Raw genomic sequence first — 20,325 nt, 5'->3', positions numbered from 1 at the left:
CATTTTGGTCGTCACCATCTTGGTTTTTGTTCATCATCATCTTTGTGTTTTGGCCGTCGCTATCTTGTTTTTTTTTCATCATCATCTGTGTTTTTTGGCCGTCATTATCTTGATTTTGGGCTGTCACAATGTTGTTTTTTTGCAACCAGAAGTGACATGAGAAGGTGAAGCTAAGTACAACCAAACGCTGAATAAGACAATCTTTAGGCAACCAAAAATGTTACAATTAACTTTGATGAAGTGAAAACACACTGTGAAAGGGTTAAAGTTGTAAGACGAAAACACGGACAACTCCCAGACCGGACAACACCGTGGAAGCGACCTGTCAATCACAAGGTAGCCACACCCTAAAGCATCCCCTGCTTTATGGTCTATCTGACTCTTAAAATGGGACCATAATTTACTAAATGAACATCATGCTGTATTGAAGAAGACTTGAAACTAGCGATTGAGACCATAAACTCATGTTTACAATGTTTACTGAGGTAATAAATCAAGAGAGAAGTAGGCTCATTTTCTCATAGACTTCTATACAATCTGACTTCTTTTAGCAACCAGAGGAGTCGCCCCCTGCTGGCTGTTAGAAAGAATGAAGGTTTAAGACACACTTCAGCGTTGGCTTCACTTTTCAGAACTGGAGGTTGCCGCCTGGTTAAGCCCTAAAAGGAGGGATGAGGAGGGGGTCGTCTATAATACGGGTTCTGGAGACCTGGTTAATACAGCTCGATTTCAGCTGAGAAGCCTGATTATTTGTCCGTGTAAACCTTTAACCGGCTTTATTAAGTGTGTGAAAGCCTCGTGCACACTTTGCTGCTGAATCCCCAGCTGCTACACACACACACACACACACACACACACATACACAGTCTGTAATCCAAACTACAGAGAGCTACCGGTGTGTGTGTTTGTGTGTGTTAAGAGTGTGTGTTTGTGTGTGTGCTCCAGGGCAAATAGCGTCTGATTTGTACTGTGACTCTGCAGCCTTCAATTCTATTTTCTCTCAATGTCACAGACTGTGAGAGTGTGTGTGTGTGTGTGTGTGTGTGTGTGTGTGTTCAGGGTTTCATGTTGTCAGGTTATAATCCTGTCAGGCTCAGAAACCTGAACTGACATGAACAAGAGAGAGAGGAATGAATGACAGTCTCTCTCTCTGGGGGTAACCATGGAAACAGACGTGTCTCTGTTACCACGGCTGCAGGTTGGAAACCGACTGCCTCTGTGCCCCCGAGCAAAGGGGTAACTACACAGCATTTAAAATGACGGAAGAAGAAGAAGAAGAAGAAGAAGAAGAAGAAGAAATGCATGAATGCTTTAAAACTGCAAAAAATATCAAACTAAACACTCAAACAGTCTAGAGACCATCTTGTGACGGGATCACACCAGCCGCAATGCCAAATCGAGCCTGGGGCGCCAATTCAAAACCCCCTACTTCTGGCGCCCTTGCTCGGACCATACCTATCTTCGAACTCGGACTTCATTTTGATGTCAACTGCCAGCGCTCAAAGTCAGCCGGTACTCCTCTCTTTACTCTCTCCATGTCAGGTTCTCAGGGCAATTCATAATGCAGCGCCAGTGTTTTTGAGTGGCGTCTCATAAAGCCGTATGAACCAACACAGTCTCACGGCATCTATCTATGTAATGTTTGTAGACGTTTTAACAATTTCTTTACAAATAATATCTTAATCATGAACAAATACATTTACTAGTATAATGTGTGCAACTATAAACTGTTAAAATAACAAATTATAGTATTACTTATAATTAGTAAACATTATTAATTCTCATTTAGTCATTTGTGATGAGTAAAATAACTATCTATTTACCATCTATAAATTATTTGATATTATAAAGTGTTAGAGACATCAAACTACGGGCTAAAACTGACATAAATGACAAACGAAAGAATCTAAAGCAGACATAATATCAAACTAAAGACACTAAAACTGACATAAATTTGCTTTTAGTAGACTGTAGTAAGGAATCAAGATGTAAAACTGGACCCTAAAACTGACAGAAACCTCAAACTAGAGACAATAAAACCCTAAGACATATCAAATGAAATGGAGGAAGAATATGAACAAAGAGCTAAAGGAAGACAATGCAACCAGAAGTGATCTGAATGATGGACGCTCTCCCTCCTCTCTCGGTCTCTAATGAGTAGTTTCAGTCTTGTGTTGTAATAAAAGGTTTGTGAGACAGAATATGCAACCTCCTATTCTGCTGCTGTCACACTGCAGTCGGCCTCGGTGTGTGTGTGTGTGTGTATACGTGTGTGTATATATATATATATATACGTGTGTGTGTGTGTGTGACAGATATTACCATATCAATGGTTCCCTCATGATAGCTTCCTCCCACTTCTTCTACCCCTTTTCTGTTGGGACGTAATTGTGGCTGATTATCAGAGGAGCACTGTTATCAACACACACACACGCACGCACACACGCACGCACACACACACACACACACACACACACACACACGCACACACTAACACACACAGGAGAGAATCAGAGCAGGAAAATATTGAAGCAGCAGAGAAACTCGTCTGTCGAGGAGAGAACAAAATAAACCGGTTCAATGAACAGAGAAATCTGAAAAAAAAGGAGAAAGAAGGTACAAAATGAAGAGAGAGCGAGAGAGAGAGAGAGAGAGAGAGACTGGTTTAAACCTGGAATAACATCTTTTTTAGCCAGTAGGGGGCAGCAGGTGAACATAAAGCTGGTGCACACTAGAGAATTTTCAATTCTTAACTGATTTAAAAAATGTGACATGAGGACGATTTTTAATACTTTGATTATAAGAACCCACACACCAGATGATTTAGTCAACACCAGAGACTCTATATTAGAAGTGGACGTAGTCACCGTGACGTCACCCATTGGTTTGTGGGTTTTGAAGCCTTGAGTTCGGCAATTTTGGCTGTCACCATCTTGTTTTTTTTGTCCGTCGCCATCTTGGTTTTTGGATGTCACCATCTTATTTTTTTGGACTTCGCAATCTTGATTTTTGGTAGTTTCTATCATGTTTTTTTGGACATTGCCATCTTGGTTTTTGGTAGTCGCTATCTTGCTTTTTTGGACATTGCCATCTTGGTTTTTGGCCGTCTCCATCTTGGCTTTTTGGCTATCGCCATCTTGGTTTTTGGCTGTCGCCATCTTGGTTTTTGGTCGTCTCCATCTTGGTTTTTGGTCGTCGCCATCTTGGTTTTTTGGTCGTCGCCACCTTGGTTTTTTTGGCCGTCGCCATCTTCGGTTTTTGGATGTCACCATCTTATTTTTTTGGACTTCGCAATCTTGATTTTTGGTAGTTTCTATCATGTTTTTTTGGACATTGCCATCTTGGTTTTTGGCCGTCTCCATCTTGGCTTTTTGGCTATCGCCATCTTGGTTTTTGGCCGTCGCCATCTTGGTTTTTGGTCGTCTCCATCTTGGTTTTTGGTCGTCGCCATCTTGGTTTTTTGGCTGTCGCCATCTTGGTTTTTGGCCGTCGCCATCTTGGTATCAATCAATTAATCGACTAATCGTTTAAGCTGTATTTTTAAAATGTTTTGACATACAGTATTTATGGGCAAAAACCTTAGTCTGTAAATCAACTAAAGCTGTCAGATACAGTAGTGAAGTAAAAAATACAATATTTCCCTCTGAGATGTGGTGGAGCTGAAGTTTAAATTGACATGAAAAGAAAAGAGTCAAGTAAATTACAAATATCTAATATCTGTAGTTAAGTACCATACTTGAGTAAATATACTCTGTTACATTCCACCACTGGAGGAAACAGACAATCAAACCAAACAAAAACCCTTTTCAAAATCATCCACTATTTTTTAGAAAAAATAACTTTATTTTTATTTTTTACTACCTTATTCTGTAATGAACCAACCGACACTGACGATCTGGTGTTGTTACTACGATACTCTTCAGGCTGAAACATGAACACAGTGTATCTGCTGTCACATTATGCTAAGTGTGTTTATCAGTTTGTAACGAATCATCAATATTCATATGTGCTGTTGTGGAAAACAGTAGCTGAATAGGGATTAATTTGGTTGAGTAGCAACAGATGAACCCTTCAAGGTCCTATTAACAATTCTACTTGTATTCTACAAGAAAGAAGATGCCACTAATTGGTTTGTTTAACGTCTCTGTCAGCGCACAGTTTCACAGAACGTGTTGTCACAGGGTGTTAAAATGCACACCTCTCCTTTAAATATACATATTTATATTTATCACAAATATTATATATATAATGTTATAATATTTTACCACTTTGAAAGTCTTGTAGTGTGAACTTGGCTCTAGTAAGGTTTAAGAAAAAACATAATGGTTTGGCTTAAAATAAGTATGTCTGTAACGTAAGCTACTGACGTAACGTCATGCGACTCAGTGGCGTAGTATCATCAGTAAAAATCACTCAACATTTGGTTTCACACGGGACACCAATGCCGGTCACCTGACTAATGTCCTGAGTTTGTTTGACCCATCCACCACCCCTCCCATCCAGACCAGGCTTCTCACTGCTACTAGGCGATGGAGAGGGGGGATGGCAGGTTAACAAGGGGGATATCCCCCCTCATCACCCCTCAAATCGCCTACTGATTCAAAGTACGAAATAACAATAATTGAGTGTATTTGTATGAATAGCATGTTTTAGAGGTGCTTTAGACAACTGAACAGTTTAGTGAGAGTACCTCAAGTTGAGGAACGTTGACTGTGTTTAACATCTGACATGATAACACTATATAAATGAGTGAAAATCACACCGCATAAAATATCCCCTTAAATTAAATCAGTTTTTTTTTTCAGTGCCTCACGTTCACACACTAAATTTAGATACATGGCTGTTAAAGTAAATTCACTCTCTCTCACCTCGCCTTTACTGTAAATATATGTAGTGTGAATACGTGTGTGTGTGTGGCTGCAGTGTTTAATTGAATATAATTAGCTCCTGAAGGAATTCACCACTTCTGTCGCAAAAAATTCATAACTTGGCAGAAAATCTCAGAGCAGCAACCGACAAATCACACAGCCGGTGGACACAAATCAGCACTTTTTTTTGCACAAATGAGGCTCGTTACAAAGACGGACAGGTGACACAAACACGGACTCTCCTCCCAATTAATGTCTAATCATGTCGGCAAGAGGATAAAGTTTTCTGCTTCATTAGCTGGTCGTCCTGTTTGTCCAGTAGTTAAATATCAATCAGCCCCACCCCTCTTGTAATCATGCCAATGGTCCAGCAGGAGGTCGTTAGCGGTGTTAACACCAGTCTAATTAAGGAGGTCACGCTGTAACGAGGAGCTGCGAACAATCCATCCATCAAGCTTTTAATTTCTCTCAGCCTATCAGATTCTCCCGCTGACTCGGTCTCTCTTCACATTAGAATGTCGCCACCAATCACAGGGCAGATCTATCACTGTAATGAACACTGATGGGTGTGTGAGTGGGTGGGTGGGTGTCATTTCATGGATGTGATTGGTCGCTTTTCTTTCATACTTCCACTGCAGGTTCAGTTCATGTGTCACACTTAAAACTGCCCAAACACACACACACACACAAACGTGTATTGCTAGCAAACTGAGGTCCGCAAAACTTCAGGTGTTTTCAAACACCAAACTCAATGTAGAAAATTCATTTTTTAAGATTTTAATCCTCTCCGTTTAGCCCGGAGTTCCTCTTGGCTTTGACCAGTCTCAACGTTTCCTCATACAACGGTTCTTATGATGTCTTACCAAAAGTTAATCCTCATTTTTCGTACGTTCTCCAGCAAAATGTGTCAATTTCCGCTCGTTACATGAATACAGTCTTTTCAAAATTAACTTCACAGCAAACAACTAGGTTAGGTTTAGGCAACAAAACTACTTGGTTAGGTTTAGGGAAATATTGCGGGTTGGTTAACACCGGAAGTGCCTTAACTTAAGTACGGAAGTTACGTGACAAAAACTACTTAGTTAGGGTTAGGAAAAGATTACGATTTGGATTAAAATAATTCCGGAAGTGCTGTAACTTCGAAAAATAAATCAACGTTGACTTGTTGTTTCCCACAGGACACGATCAGCGGTCTGCTGGGTTAAAGTCTACTGTTTTTTGACCCACCCATCCACCCCAAACTCCTCCCTATGCGGCATTCGTCACTCATTATACTTCCTGGTTCACAATTACGTGGATTACATACAAATTTATATATATGGGGATATATATATCTGGGAAAACCCAGGCCAGACTAGATAGATAATCTCTCCAGCGTGTTCTGGGTACCCCGGGACCTCTTACCAGTTGGACGTGCCCGGAAAAAGCTCCAAAGGGAGGCATCCTGATCAGATGTTGAATCACCTCAGCTGTCCCCTTTAGAGATAAAGGAGCAGTGGCTCTACTCCGAGCTATAAATCATATGTGATTTGACGCCATATAAAAATAAATTGAATTGAACTAGAGCAGCAAATGCGGACTAACCTGCCATTGAAAAGAATCCCTAATAAATGCACAATTTCCCCTGTAGTCGTGTAGTTTTGGAGTGTCGCCTTATCTTCTTCTCGCTCCAATTTCGCTCCGGTAACTACTGCCCATATCATGAGCCGGACCCAGAATGTCATTGAGTATTGTATTGTATATCAAACCCTCCACTTACGTGCCCTTATTGCCACCACTAAATATTATAGACTGTCTCCAAAACAGAAGAATAAAACAAACTGCGAAAGTGCGGATAAATCCTTTAAACTTTAAATACACACAGACACACACACACACACACACACACGTGTGCGAGGCTGTGGAGTGGAAACATCATTTATTCAATATTCCATTACCTTCTCATTGGAGGCGAGAGACTCATTTATTCTCATCAGGAGAGCGAGAGGGAAACAGGATATTGTGTATTAACTCCATCAGTGTAATGATGTGGAGCTTTTATATAAAGTTTATAATGAAACAACTGCGTGTGTGTGTGTGTGTGTGTGTGTGTGTCGTCCACCGGCGAAGACGGCGACGGCGGAGTCTATCTGACGAACACGTTTGTTGATCTCCCAGCAGCCACTGGGGGACGCTGTACGTTTGTCCATCAACACAAACATCTGTTTTTTATTCCTCAGCTCAGACAGAAGTGTTTCCTTCCTCCTGCCCTACCTCCTTGTCTCCTTTCCTTTCCTTCTCCACCTTCTGTTGTTCTGATTTACCTCTTTTCCTCCTCCTTTCTTTCTCTGTCTCCTTGTTTCCTTATATTTCCTTTCTTACACATCTACTTCCAGCTTCCTCCTTTCCTTCTCTATGTCCTCCTTTCCTGTCCTTCCTCCCCTCCTCCTTGTGTCCTGTTTCCTAGTTTCTTCCCCTACTTTGTTATTTCCTTTTGCATCTCCTCCTTTCCTTAGTTTCCTCCTTACCTGCCTCCTTCTTTCCTTCCTTTCCTACAAATTCATTCCCTAATTTTATACTCATAGTTCCTTATTTCCTTTTGAATCTCCTCCTTTTCTTCTTTCCTCATCTACCTCCTTGTTTCCTTTCCTACTTATGAATTTCCTTCTGTACTTCCAGCTGATCTTTTCTCATTTTCTTCTCTATCTCCACCTAAATTTCTTATTTATACCTGACCTTTCCCTTCATTTTTTCTTATCTTTCTCCTTAATCCTTCACTTAAGTTCCTACTTCCTCATTTACGTTTGTATTTCCTGCTTCTCTCCTTTCCTTCCTTTTCCTCCTTCTTTCCTCCTCCTTCTTTATTCTCTCCGATATCCTACGTCCATCCCAACCTACCTCTTCATTATTTTCAATACTTTCTCATTTTATTACACATCACCTCCTCGCCATCTTTCATTTCCCACCTCTTCGTTTCCGTCCATATCTCATAATTTCCTTCTTTAACTTCTCCTGTCTTCTTCCATACTTCAACCTTTCCTCCTTTCCATACCGACCTCCTTCACTTCTCGCTTCCTTTTTCACCTCCTTGTTTCTCCTTTCCTTCATTATTTTTTTCTGATTTCCTAATTCCTTTCCTTCCCTGCCTCCGGGAACAGACTCTCCTCCTCCTCCTCTTCCTCCTCACTTTCTGTCCAGATTAACAATCTGACTTCCAGCTGATAAATGGATGGGTCTGAACAGATGGGTGGCCTAGTTTCAGCCTCTCTCCTCCTTCTATCGATCCCTCCGTCCCTCTATCAATAACCCATCATGCATCCATCAGTCGGTGTAAAACAGAATGAGCAGGAGGAGGAGGAGGAGGAGGAGGAGGAGGAAGAGGAAGACGGACACTCAGTAAAGTACTCTGAAGCTCTGCTGTCGGTTTTCTTACATACTTTAAAGATGGAAAAAACTGAATTGTCTCAACTTGGGATGAATTTTGCAGTCGCAGGTGATATTTAAGTGCTGAATGAATGAATCCTTGCGCTCCTCACCGCTTCACCAACTTTTTGACGTGATGAAATTGCATTATTCAAAGAGTTGGGATGACACGGCTGGAACAACTAATGATATTCAGAATCTAACTTTTCTATTTCAGGGTCTGAATCAGGTTTATATACCGCTGGAAGTCTGCTGCATCCCAATATACAGTCCGTTCTCATTCCCAGGCCGTTAAATACCGAGGTCGTCGAAGTTCGGTGCCGCTGCACACGGCACCCTTTAGCGCCGGTATGAAACACACCGGGCGTTCCATTAACTATAATGTAAACCCATCTGCGGCAACGGTAAATGCTCATAGAAAGTGACGTAGTTTAAAGAGTGAAAAGATACACCAGGCGGGCGGGAGGGGAAGTGGATGGGTCCAACAAACAGGCAACAAACTACTGAACTCGAGGACAAGAAGCATAACGCCAAGGGCAAGGGGAGTGAAGTAAATGGCAAGAGGCGTGACGCCGAGGGCAACGGGCATGACGCCATGGGAGAAGGGCATGACGCAAAGGGCAAGGGGCGTGATGCAAAGGGCAAGGGACGTGACGCTGAGGGCAAGGGGCGTGACGCAAAAGGGCAAGGGGCGTGATGCTGAGGGCAAGGGGCGTGAAGCAAAGGGCAAGGGGCGTGACGCCATGGGCAAGGGGCGTGACGTCAAGGGCAAGGGGCGTGATGCCTAGGGCAAGGGGCGTGACGCCTAAGGCAAGCGGCGTGACGCCTAGGGCAAGGGGCGTGACGCCTAGGGCAAGCGGCGTGACAGATGTATCCCAACTTTGGAGCGTTATTTAGCCTCCTTCCCGACATGGTAGTATGACATGGTTGGTATCAATAGATTCCTTAGGTTGTCTAGCTTCATATGATATCTGTAACTTCACTCTGGACCCTTCATTAATGTAAATTAACATCGGTATTGAATTCAGTTTTAAATGATCATCAGGGGAAGTTAGATTGCAGCAGCTGGAGCGAGTAAGAAACCATTTTTATTTCTTCAGGTACTAGCAGTGTGTGTGTGTCTGTGTGTGTCAGCAGCACGTAATCGGCTCAGCACAGAGCTCACAGACCTGTCTTAGGGGATTGTGGGTATTTTCATGTGTCAATTCACATTAGGTTCAACATGAGCGAGTTCACCACAACCACACACACACTCACAAATACACACCCACATATGTGCACATAACAATCCTCTTTTTCTTCAGTTCATAACACTCACACACACACACACACTCCTGTTTCTGTGTGTGCGTTTCTCTCTCCAGGTGTATTAATCATCCAGGTGTAGATTCAGCAGTCTGTCGGAAAGCTGAGAAACACACACACACACACACACTCGACCGTGTCCACATCTCTCAGCGAGCTGTCAATCATCCAGAAGTCCTAACGACACACTGACCACCCACACAGTAAACAATAGTGATTAATGATACACACATTAACACAACTACACCGCAGACATACTAATGTGGTACATTTACAAACACTCTTCAACCAGTCTCGCAGCAGTTCGATGACCAAAAGCAAGATGGCGATGACCAAAATCAAGATGGCGACGACCAAAATCCAAGATGGCGACGACCAAAATCCAAGATGGCGACGGCAAAAACCAAGATGGTGACGACCAAAATCCAAGATGGCGACGGCCAAAAACCAAGATGGTGTCAGCCAAAAACCAAGATGGCAACGGCCAAAAACCAAGATGGTAACCACCAAAAACCAAGATGGCGACGGCCAAAAACCAAGATGGCGACGACCAAAATCCAAGATGGCGACGGCCAAAAACCAAGATGGTGACAGCCAAAAACCAAGATGGCAACGGCCAAAAACCAAGATGGTAACCACCAAAAACCAAGATGGCGACGGCCAAAAACCAAGATGGCAACGGCCAAAAACCAAGATGGTAACCACCAAAAACCAAGATGGTGACAGCCAAAAACCAAGATGGCGACGGCCAAAAACCAAGATGGCAACCACCAAAAACCAAGATGGCGACGGCCAAAAACCAAGATGGCCAGGACCAAAACCAAGGTGTCGATGGCCTAAAACCAAGATGGCGATGGCCAAAAACCAAGATGGCGACGGACAAAAACCAAGATGGCGATGACCAAAACCAAGATGTCGATGGCCAAAAACCAAGATGGTGATGACCAAAACCAAGATGTCGATGGCCAAAAACCAAGATGGCGATGACCAAAACCAAGATGTCGATGGCCAAAAACCAAGATGGTGATGACCAAAACCAAGATGGCAACGACCAAAACCAAGATGGCAGATTTTTGTATTTTTTATTTTTCATTTATGACACTATTTTGATACTTTTGTCAATTATTATAGTTTTATTTTGAAAAGACCTGTGCGTCACGTGTTGCTGGACATTTCGTAAGAAAAAGCGCGAAAAATACATTGTTGAAAGTTGTACTGAGCGTCACGAAAAAAATGCTATTAAATAGGCGTTGTCGGTTGCTATAAGCACCATAGATGTGGGTCAATAGGGGCCTACTACACCCACTAGTAGGTTTTATAATCTATTCACATGGTAGAGGTATAACAGAAGACGACAGTGACCTCTAGCGACCGTAGTGATTCTGACAGGAGCAGGAATCAGGCTCTGTAGTATAGACAGTGTAAACCTTTAGGTTAAGGTTTGCAGAAGAGGCTAGGTAATACATTATGTCAATGTATGTGTGTGTGTGTGTGTGTGTGTGTGTGTGTGTGTGTGTGTGTGTGTGTGTGTGTGTGTGTCTGTCTGTGTCAGACTGTCTGCTGGGTTTCTTCCAGCAGCAGGTGGTTTGACTACAAAAGGTCAAAGCTTCACATCCACAACACTGATGAACACACAGCTCACCGTGTGTGTGTGTGTGTGTGTGTGTGAGACAGACGGCCCTCACCTTTTGAATTTCCCATCAGCCCCTGCTGAAAAAGGCTCACACTGTGCAGAAGCAGCCACTTCTCCTGTGTATTTATACCCAGTCTAAAACCCATCGCTGGGTTATTTTGAACCACTGATACTTCACTGATAACGTTCCAGGAAGCATCAGTGCTGTTGCCACGGTTACCTGCAGTTTAATAAATAAATGGGTGTAGAATTATCCTTGATTATGATCAAGGTGCTTGATTGTAACTGGCTGAGCAGCGTTCGAAGCCGCTGTAACAAAGAACGTATATTTATAAGAAGTGAAAGTCAATTGGTCGTTCCAATGCAACGTCAGCGCCCAGCAGCAGAGCTACGCTTCCACCATTTTGGACTGAAAGCGACTACCGGACACCAGTAAAACGTCCGCCTACAAAGTGCAGTACAAAAGTAAAACTAAATTATTTCTATTCTAAAGTTATATTCTACCAAAATGGCCTGTGTTGAACAATAAAATATTATAAATATAATAAGCGTTTTCAGTCCAAAATGGCGGCAGCGGCTGTTGTCAAAAAACATCAGAGTTTCATCTCTTTGCTTCTGTAATCTTTGGTTGTAAAATACTCTATAAACACACAGCTGTGACCACATACTTTAGTATTACTGCGCCAAAATTAAGTGGTGGAAAGAGATGGACAGGATAGAGTAGGAAGATAGAGATAAAGAAAGGCAACACGCTTAAATTGCTGAGAGAAGCAGAGCTACAGTAAAGAGGGCAACCGCCAACTGAAGCCTGAATCATTTATCATCCGCCAAGACGCTGTCATTCAGTGAATCCACAAAAAAAACTCAAAGATATCAGCGAAAGAAGCAAAGAGAGCGTACAGGGATTTATATTTCAGCTGCCGTCCGGTCCACCTTTTACCTCTGTCCAAAGTAGGGCTGTCCTCAACCAAAGAAATTCTTAGTCGACAAAACTGCATGAGTGTCAGTAGAATAAAGAAATTCTTGGACTAACACTCTAGTCTCTCCGTTGACTATCGTTCATATTTCTTCCAAAATAAGGTCCCAACCAATGTGCCAACTGTGCAGACATTAGCTGTAAGCTAGCAAAGGATGCACCAACTCACCAGAGACTGCAGCTCTTTCTCTTCTTTATCTCCGGCCTCTCTCCTTTTTCCTCTCGTCTCTTATGAAGAAGACTCCTGAAGCACCCGGAGACGTCCAGTGGAATCAGTGTCGTCACTCGTTAAAACTAGGAAAACAACAGCAACCAAAGACATAAATCAAGTGTTGTGCCTCAATGCAACATTAAGGTGCTTGAATTTTGCAATAGTTGAACATAGTTGAGCAGAAAATGCTCTTAAGCCCTCTGAGGTCTAAGACCACAGCAGCAACATGAACATTAAACATTGAATAAATACCAAAGCTGAGGACATCAGGAGGAGGGTGATGGTGGAGGAGCAGCAGCAGCAAACAGTATTGAGCTGCACTGTTCACCTGCATGAATGTGATTGGACGTTACTGGTCAGCTGACAGCTGTGAATGAGCCAGTGATTGGGAAGCACGAATGAAACAGCTGATGCCAATTAGCTCTGATTACAATGCTCTATTTGTACTCTGCTGCATTTCAGAGGGAATCATTGCACTTTATTCGATTATATCAGTGACAATAACCCCAGAAAATAATAAATATTAATAGAACTGTCTGAAAGGCTGTATTTTGCATAATGTGTATTTGTACTTTTGACACATTTAATGTAATTTTACATTATTGTATTTCAGCCCGTTCGCATGAAAAGGAGTATAAACCAGGAGACCCGTGTTCGAGACACTCGTGTTTTGACCGGTGTTTTGTTTTCTATTGATGTCACTGCAGATGGTTGCGTGGCGTACAAATGACATGTGAAAAGGCTAAAATGCGTACTTACGACACGCGCAACGTCCGTGTAACGTCGTGGTATTTATACGCCTTCCTTTGAGTATTTACTAGGGCTGACCCAAATGCTTCAAAAGCTTTGAAGCTTCAACCTCCAAATCAGTATTCAAATACTTTGCTTTTTGCTTTTTAATATATATATATATATATATATATATACTTATATATATATATATATATATATAAGTATGTAATCATAAGTATGTAATAATAATGTATAAATCACAAAATAGCCCATGACATAATTGAATAAATAATAATAATGAATAATACCCCAACATTATTAATATTCAACATGAATTATTATTAATTATTGTCAGACGGATATCGCTATTTGTTATGTGTAGAAATGTGTACAGTCGTGCGGTAGCAGCTCTGTCCATAAGCTTCGAATACCTTCGGATATTTCTCACCGAAGCTTCAAAGCCCAATAAACGGTATTCGAGACAGCCCTAGTATTTATAGTACTTCTTCCACTGCTGCATCCCAAACATGTATTTTAGATCTCCCCTTGAAGGAAACGAGTAAAACATACAGCCTTGATTTCCTCTCAACGTGAAAACCCCCTGCAGATGTCTCTCATGCTCGTCTATTGATCTTACCGATTGATTCGTTAAGATGATTAATCATCAGCCGTTTGTTCTCGCAGATTCAGACTAAACCAGTCGAGCTCTCTGCAGTGAAACTGTGTCTGTTCCCTCAGAGAGAGAGAAAACTCAATACTCCTTTAATACGACGGCTTCAAATCCCCACAGCAACATTACAACCATGAAGAGCAAAAAACACATTCAATTAAAGAGAAGAGCTCCGGTGTTATCACAGCGCAACAGATCCAGAGAGATGCATTTACATCTGACGGTGTTCACAGACAGTGAGTATAGATACTATTGATTAAAGTATAATCGAGTAGATAAATATAGATGTGTTAGAGCACCTTCTCTATTCTCTGGAATATTTGTGACTAAATATGCAGCAAATGAACATTTTAAAATTAGATGAACAACAGTTATAGATTAAGTATAAAGTGAACAACACTGAGGGGCGACTTCAAAAATGACTGCACGTCTTTTGCGGCTGCAAAACCTGCACAAAATGGACAGAAAAAATAGTGTATTTCTTAATAAAGCACCTGCAAAGAGTGAAATGCACCCCTTACTGCTATTTGCACGTATTTAATTGAGGTAATATGCAGATAATTGGTGCAGAATTGCAAATGAGCAAATACAAATGAGCCTCATTGGAAAAACAGTCCAATTCCCAAAGATCAGCTCTGATTGCCGCTGTTACAGTGAAACCATTAACGTCTTTAGAGATTTGGTGAGAACCGAAGAGCATTCATAAGAGGTGTCCGCTCAAACTTGTTTATTCTGGGATGCAATGAGAGTTGCGTCATGAAAAATAAATGAATAAAGCTCCCCTCCATGTCATCGCAACACCCAATTTGACTGTTTGGTTCACAGTGTCGGTCTGCTCTGTTCCACCTTTCCTGCAAGATTTAAAAACTCTTAAATATAAATTACAGCATGCTTCTGTTCAGTCTCTCTCTCTGTGCAGCAGAATAATACATCCTCTGTCACGGCTGCCTGCAGGTCAGCTCCCTCCAACCTCTCATTCTTCTTCTCCTCCTCCCTGCAGGAGGTGCATTGTTGGGTTGAGCTGGTAGAAACCACAGCGGCAGCAGCAGGAGCCCTCTGATCCTCCTCTGAGTCGGCCACACTGGATGATTCTTTCTGCTTATGTTTTATCACAATCTCAGTGTGTGTCTGTGATGCTGAGGGCCAGTGATGAAACATCCACATAGTGATGCAACATGATCCCCGATGAGCCACAGAGCTGACCACCAATCACAACAACTGACACCTTCTGACATCCTCCTGATTGTCAAATTATTACGGAAACTGTTGATTTTGGAGACTGTTTGGCCGAAGTTAAACTTTCTGTGTCCACGAGTATGTATGCAAGAGTCCAAGTGATATAAATGGGTAATACTTAATTTTAAAAGTCCACAAATTTCATGGTAATTAGATGATAATTAGCAAGTAACCTATTTGAAATTTCTTTGGAATTACTGCCAAATTACCCCAATATTTACCTCAAAATGTATCAAAAGACCAAGATGGTGACAGTCAAATACCAAGATGGCGATAGCCAAAAACCAAGATGGCGATGGCCAAAAACCAAGATGGCGACGACCAAAAACCAAGATGGCGACGACCAAAAACCAAGATAGCAATTGCCATCATGTTACCACAGTTTTGGAAAGGGAGGAGTGATGGGAAGGGTACTCAGTTGGTTGCAATCTGCAACCACACCACTAGATGCCGCCAAATCCCACAACAATAGTAAAGGAGGACAAAAAAGAGAAGGTGAGAGGAAAGAGAGAGGAGAGGAAGGACAGGATCATCCCAACAGATAACTTCCATTGGCATCGGTTGCCAAGACAACGGGCAACTTCTATGCTAATAATATTACAATACGCACACACACACACTCACACTCACACATGCACGCACACGCACACGCACACACACACACACACACACACACACACACACACACACACACACACACACACACACACACACGCACAGTGTTTGAAGCCGGTGATGGTTATGAATGACCCAGATATGAATCATAATTAAAGGAGTATTTCCCCAAATTAACTTTCTGTAACAAGGAGAAATGGGCGGTGTGTGTGTGTGTGTGTCGTCCTTGAGTTGTGGCAGAAAGATGAATGAGCTGTAATTACGCTGATCCAGAGATAATCGCAGGAGGGAAAGAAGAAGAAGGAGGAGGAGGAGAGCCAAGGTCGACCACCGGAGCAGCCTGAGAAAAAACTTAAAAACTTCAGGGGTCATAAAATGAGTTTTTTAGTTAAAGAATAGACGTTTTCACAGCGAAGGGAAATGTGACATATTCAGTTTAATGGATGTAATTATAACTTCATTTACAAACCGGCACATTTAACTAGATTTAATCCCAAGTTCCACAAGAGTCTCATTTTGACCTTTAGTTTACTACGTCAGTTTAGTCTATGAAGTATCCATACTTTACTATACTTTAAGGCATACTTTATTGATCCCCTGAGGGGGAATTACATGTTTTCACTCTGTTGTTATTTTTTACAAACAGTACACACAGGCATGAAATATATACATGCATATGGAGACGAGGTAGAAGAGGAGGAAGAAGGAGAGGAGGAAGAAAAGGAGGAAGAAGGGGAGGAGGAAGGAGAGGAGGAAGAAGATGAGGAAAAAGGAGTGGAGGAAGAAGAGGAGGAAGAAGAGAGGAAGGAGAGGAGAAAGAAGAGGAGGAAGGAGAGGAGAAAGAAGAGGAGGAAGAAGGAGAGGAGGAAGAAGAGGAGAAAGAAGAGGAGGAAGAAGGAGAGGAAGAAGGAGTTGAGGAAGAAGTGGAGGAAGAAGAGGAGGAAGAAGGAGAGGAGGAAGGAGAGGAGGAAGAAGAGGAGGAAGAAGAGAGGACAAAGAAGTAGATGAAGAAGGGGAGGAGGAAGGAGAGGAGGAAGAAGAAGTAGATGAAGAAGGAGAGGAGGAAGAAGAGGAAGGAGAGAGGAGGAAGAAGGAGAGGAAGAAGGAGAGGAGGAAGAAGAGGAGGAAGAAGAGGAGGAAGGAGAGAGGAAGAAGAAGTAGATGAAGAAGGGGAGGAGGAAGAAGAGGAGGAAGGAGAGAGGAGGAAGAAGGAGAGGAAGAAGGAGAGGAGGAAGGAGAGGAGGAAGGAGAGAGGAGGAAGAAGAGAGGACAAAGAAGTAGATGAAGAAGGGGAGGAGGAAGGAGAGGAGGAAGAAGAAGTAGATGAAGAAGGAGAGGAGGAAGAAGAGGAAGGAGAGAGGAGGAAGAAGGAGAGGAAGAAGGAGAGGAGGAAGAAGAGGAGGAAGAAGAGGAGGAAGGAGAGAGGAAGAAGAAGTAGATGAAGAAGGGGAGGAGGAAGAAGAGGAGGAAGGAGAGAGGAGGAAGAAGGAGAGGAAGAAGGAGAGGAGGAAGGAGAGGAGGAAGGAGAGAGGAGGAAGAAGGAGAGGAAGAAGGAGAGGAGGAAGAAGAGGAGGAAGGAGAGAGGAGGAAGAAGGAGAGGAAGAAGGAGAGGAAGAAGGAGAGGAGGAAGGAGAGAGGAAGAAGAAGTAGATGAAGAAGGGGAGGAGGAAGGAGAGGAGAAAGAAGAAAAGGAGGAAGGAGAGAGGAAGAAGAAGTAGATAAAGAAGAGAAGGAAGAAGAGGAGGAAGAAGGAGAGGAGGAAGGAGAGGAGGAAGAAGAAAAGGAGGATGGAGAGAAGAAGAAGAAGGAGAGTGTCTCACTTTACTTCAGATGAAATGTATGATTGTAGATGAATCCTGAAGTCAGCAGTCCAACCGTATTAAACTTTGTGTCGGGCTGGATTTGAACCTGTGACCTGCAGTCAAAGCAACAAATAGAATCAAATAGAATCTGATTGATTTTTGAAGTTTCTAAACAAACGGATTGTCCCTGATGTTGTGTGTCGGCGCGCTTCGCTGCCCCTCGTATCGCTTGCTAAACCATCCATCACATTACCGTGGCAACAGAGCATCCATCATCATCATCATCGAGAGGAGGCGACAAAAACACAACGAGAGATATGACAGACAAGAGGAGAGGAGAGGAGAGGAGAGGAGAGGAGAGGAGAAAGGAGAGAGGAGAGAGGAGAGAGGAGAGAGGAGAGAGGAGAGGAGGAAGAAGAGAAGGAAGAAGGAGTGAAGGAGGAGGAAGGAGAGGAGGAAGGAGAGAGGAAGAAAGAGAGGAGGAAGAAGAGAAGGAAGAAGGAGTGAAGGAGGAGGAAGGAGAGGAGGAAGGAGAGAGGAAGACAGAGAGGAGGAAGAAGAGAAGGAAGAAGGAGTGAAGGAGGAGGAAAGAGAGGAGGAAGGAGAGAGGAAGAAAGAGAGGAGGAAGAAGGAGTAAAGGAAGCAGAAAACAGAGAGAAAGGTGTGAGATGAGCTGGAGCAGCTGAGTGTTTCTGTCACAGAGGAAAACAGAATAATTCAGTTTTGCTGAAGTCAAGGTGAACTTGTAAATTGTGTCGTAATTCCCAAAACACACACACACCCACACACACACACACACACACACACACACACACACTCACTGACGGAGGGGATGAAGGTAAATCCACCGAGACGGAAGAAATGACAAGAAATTGGAAGAAAGGTGGAGAGAAAGAAGATAAAACAGTATTCAGTGGAGAGACAGTCAGTGTGTGTGTGTGTGTGTGTGTGTGTGTGTGTGCGTGTGTGTGTGCGTGTGCATGTGGTTGTGTGTGTGTGTGTGTGTCATTGCAGCCTGAATCCACTTCCTGTTTATTTTATTCCCAAACATAAAACTCTGCTGAGCTCACGTCAGTCTCTCTGCAGGTTTAAAACATAAACTCAGTTCTGTCATTCTGCCTGAAACTGATGTGAGGTCAGCAGGAGGTGAGGAAGGAAACAACAAGGAAACAAGTCTGCAAGGAAGAGAAACAAGGGAAGGAGACAGAAGATAGTGTTATATTATTATATGATATTATATTGATCTGTTTTTATCACGAATAAATACATGTAAGTGGAGTGCTTCAATGTGGAGCTAATTTTAGATTCTACTGGGTTTATTAAAACACAAACGCAAGATGGCGACGGCCAAAAACCAAGATGACAACGGCAAAAAACAGATGCGATAGCCAAAAAACAAGATGCCAATGGTCAAAAAACGAGATGCCGAAGGCCAAAAACCAAAAACACGAGATGGTGACGGCCGAAAAACAAGAAAACGACGGCCATAAACAAGATGGCAACAGCAAAAAAACAAGATGTTGACTGCCAAAAACCACGATGTCGACGGACAAAAACCACGATGGTGACGCCAAAAAAACTATAGGTTTATTAGTAAAATAGAAGAAGAATACTTTTTCTACTGTTACACAATTGTGTTTGTTGCTTCACCTTCATCCTGCTAGAGTCAATTATCTTCCTTTTATTCTTTTCAAACTGTCCACATTTTGATTCCCTTCCAGGTCCTCTTGGTCTTATAAATGTCTTTGGACTGACATTAAACACCCGTTTCATCACACTGATGAGAAACAAAATGGTAAATGTTAGTAAATGTGAAGGCGCTCAATATGGTGTTTGGAGGTGAGGAATTAAAATCACCTGCAGGGGAACAGAACTCCTACAAGACGTTTTATTGACTTTTCATTTTTAGCCGTGAGGCTGATGGACTGTTTTCAAGCAGAATTTAATAAACTTTGCACAAGCGAGTAATTTCCTGAAGAGGACGGCTCAGATATTGAAATAAGCAGGGTTACATCAGATGTGCTCACATCTGAGGATTTAATCTAATGAATTTAAAGCTGTTTTTGGCCAAGAATCCCCAAACAAACTGAGCCTTCATATGGCTATACTTTATTGAATTATTATCTTGTGGACGGATAAGAGGAGCTGATCTTAGCAGGTCAGTTACTCTGAGCTGGAAGAAACAGATGGCAGAGTGAAAGAGTGATGTCTTATTCAGCGTTTCATTTGTACTTAGCTCCACCATCTCCTGTCACTTTTGGTTGCAAAAAAAACAAGATGGCGATGGTCAAAAACCGTGATGGCGATGGCCAAAAATCAAAATGACGATGGCCAAAAACCAAGATGGCAACGGCTAAAAACCAAGATGTCAATAACCAAAAACCAAGATGGCAACGGCTAAAAACCAAGATGGTGGTGGCCAAAAACCAAAATGACGATGGCCAAAAACCAAGATGGCAACGGCTAAAAACCAAGATGTCAATAACCAAAAACCAAGATGGCAATGGCTAAAAACCAAGATGGTGGTGGCCAAAAAACAAAATGACGGTGGCCAAAAACCAAGATGGCAACGGCTAAAAACCAAGATGTCAATAACCAAAAACCAAGATGGCAACGGCTAAAAACCAAGATGGTGGTGGCCAAAAACCAAAATGACGATGGTCAAAAACCAAGATGGCAACGGCTAAAAACCAAGATGTCAATAACCAAAAACCAAGATGGCAACGGCTAAAAACCAAGATGGTGGTGGCCAAAAACCAAAATGACGATGGCCAAAAACCAAGATGGCAACGACTAAAAACCAAGATGTTGACGGCCAAAAATCCAAGATAAAAACAGGCCAAAAAAGCCAAGATGGTGACGGCCAAAAAGCCAA

General features: G+C 42.4%; 1 protein-coding gene across 1 annotated transcript in view; it reads right to left on the bottom strand.

Moving 5' to 3' along the window:
* The window catches only part of cpm (carboxypeptidase M), a 44,868-nt gene extending 32,136 nt beyond the window's left edge, over positions 1 to 12,732 (bottom strand). Inside the window, exons 1-2 of the mRNA XM_037760323.1 lie at positions 12,648 to 12,732; positions 12,354 to 12,478 (exon numbers count right to left, since the gene is read on the bottom strand). The gene's annotated coding sequence lies outside the window, so the exon portion shown is untranslated. The remainder of the gene's footprint in view (positions 1 to 12,353; positions 12,479 to 12,647) is intronic.
* Between the last annotated feature and the right edge of the window lie 7,593 nt (positions 12,733 to 20,325).

Source organism: Sebastes umbrosus, chromosome 23 (assembly GCF_015220745.1).
Source record: "Sebastes umbrosus isolate fSebUmb1 chromosome 23, fSebUmb1.pri, whole genome shotgun sequence".
Taxonomy (NCBI): domain Eukaryota; kingdom Metazoa; phylum Chordata; class Actinopteri; order Perciformes; family Sebastidae; genus Sebastes; species Sebastes umbrosus.
The sequence above is the reverse complement of the archived record's forward strand: the minus strand, read 5'-3'. Positions and strand labels throughout refer to the sequence as shown.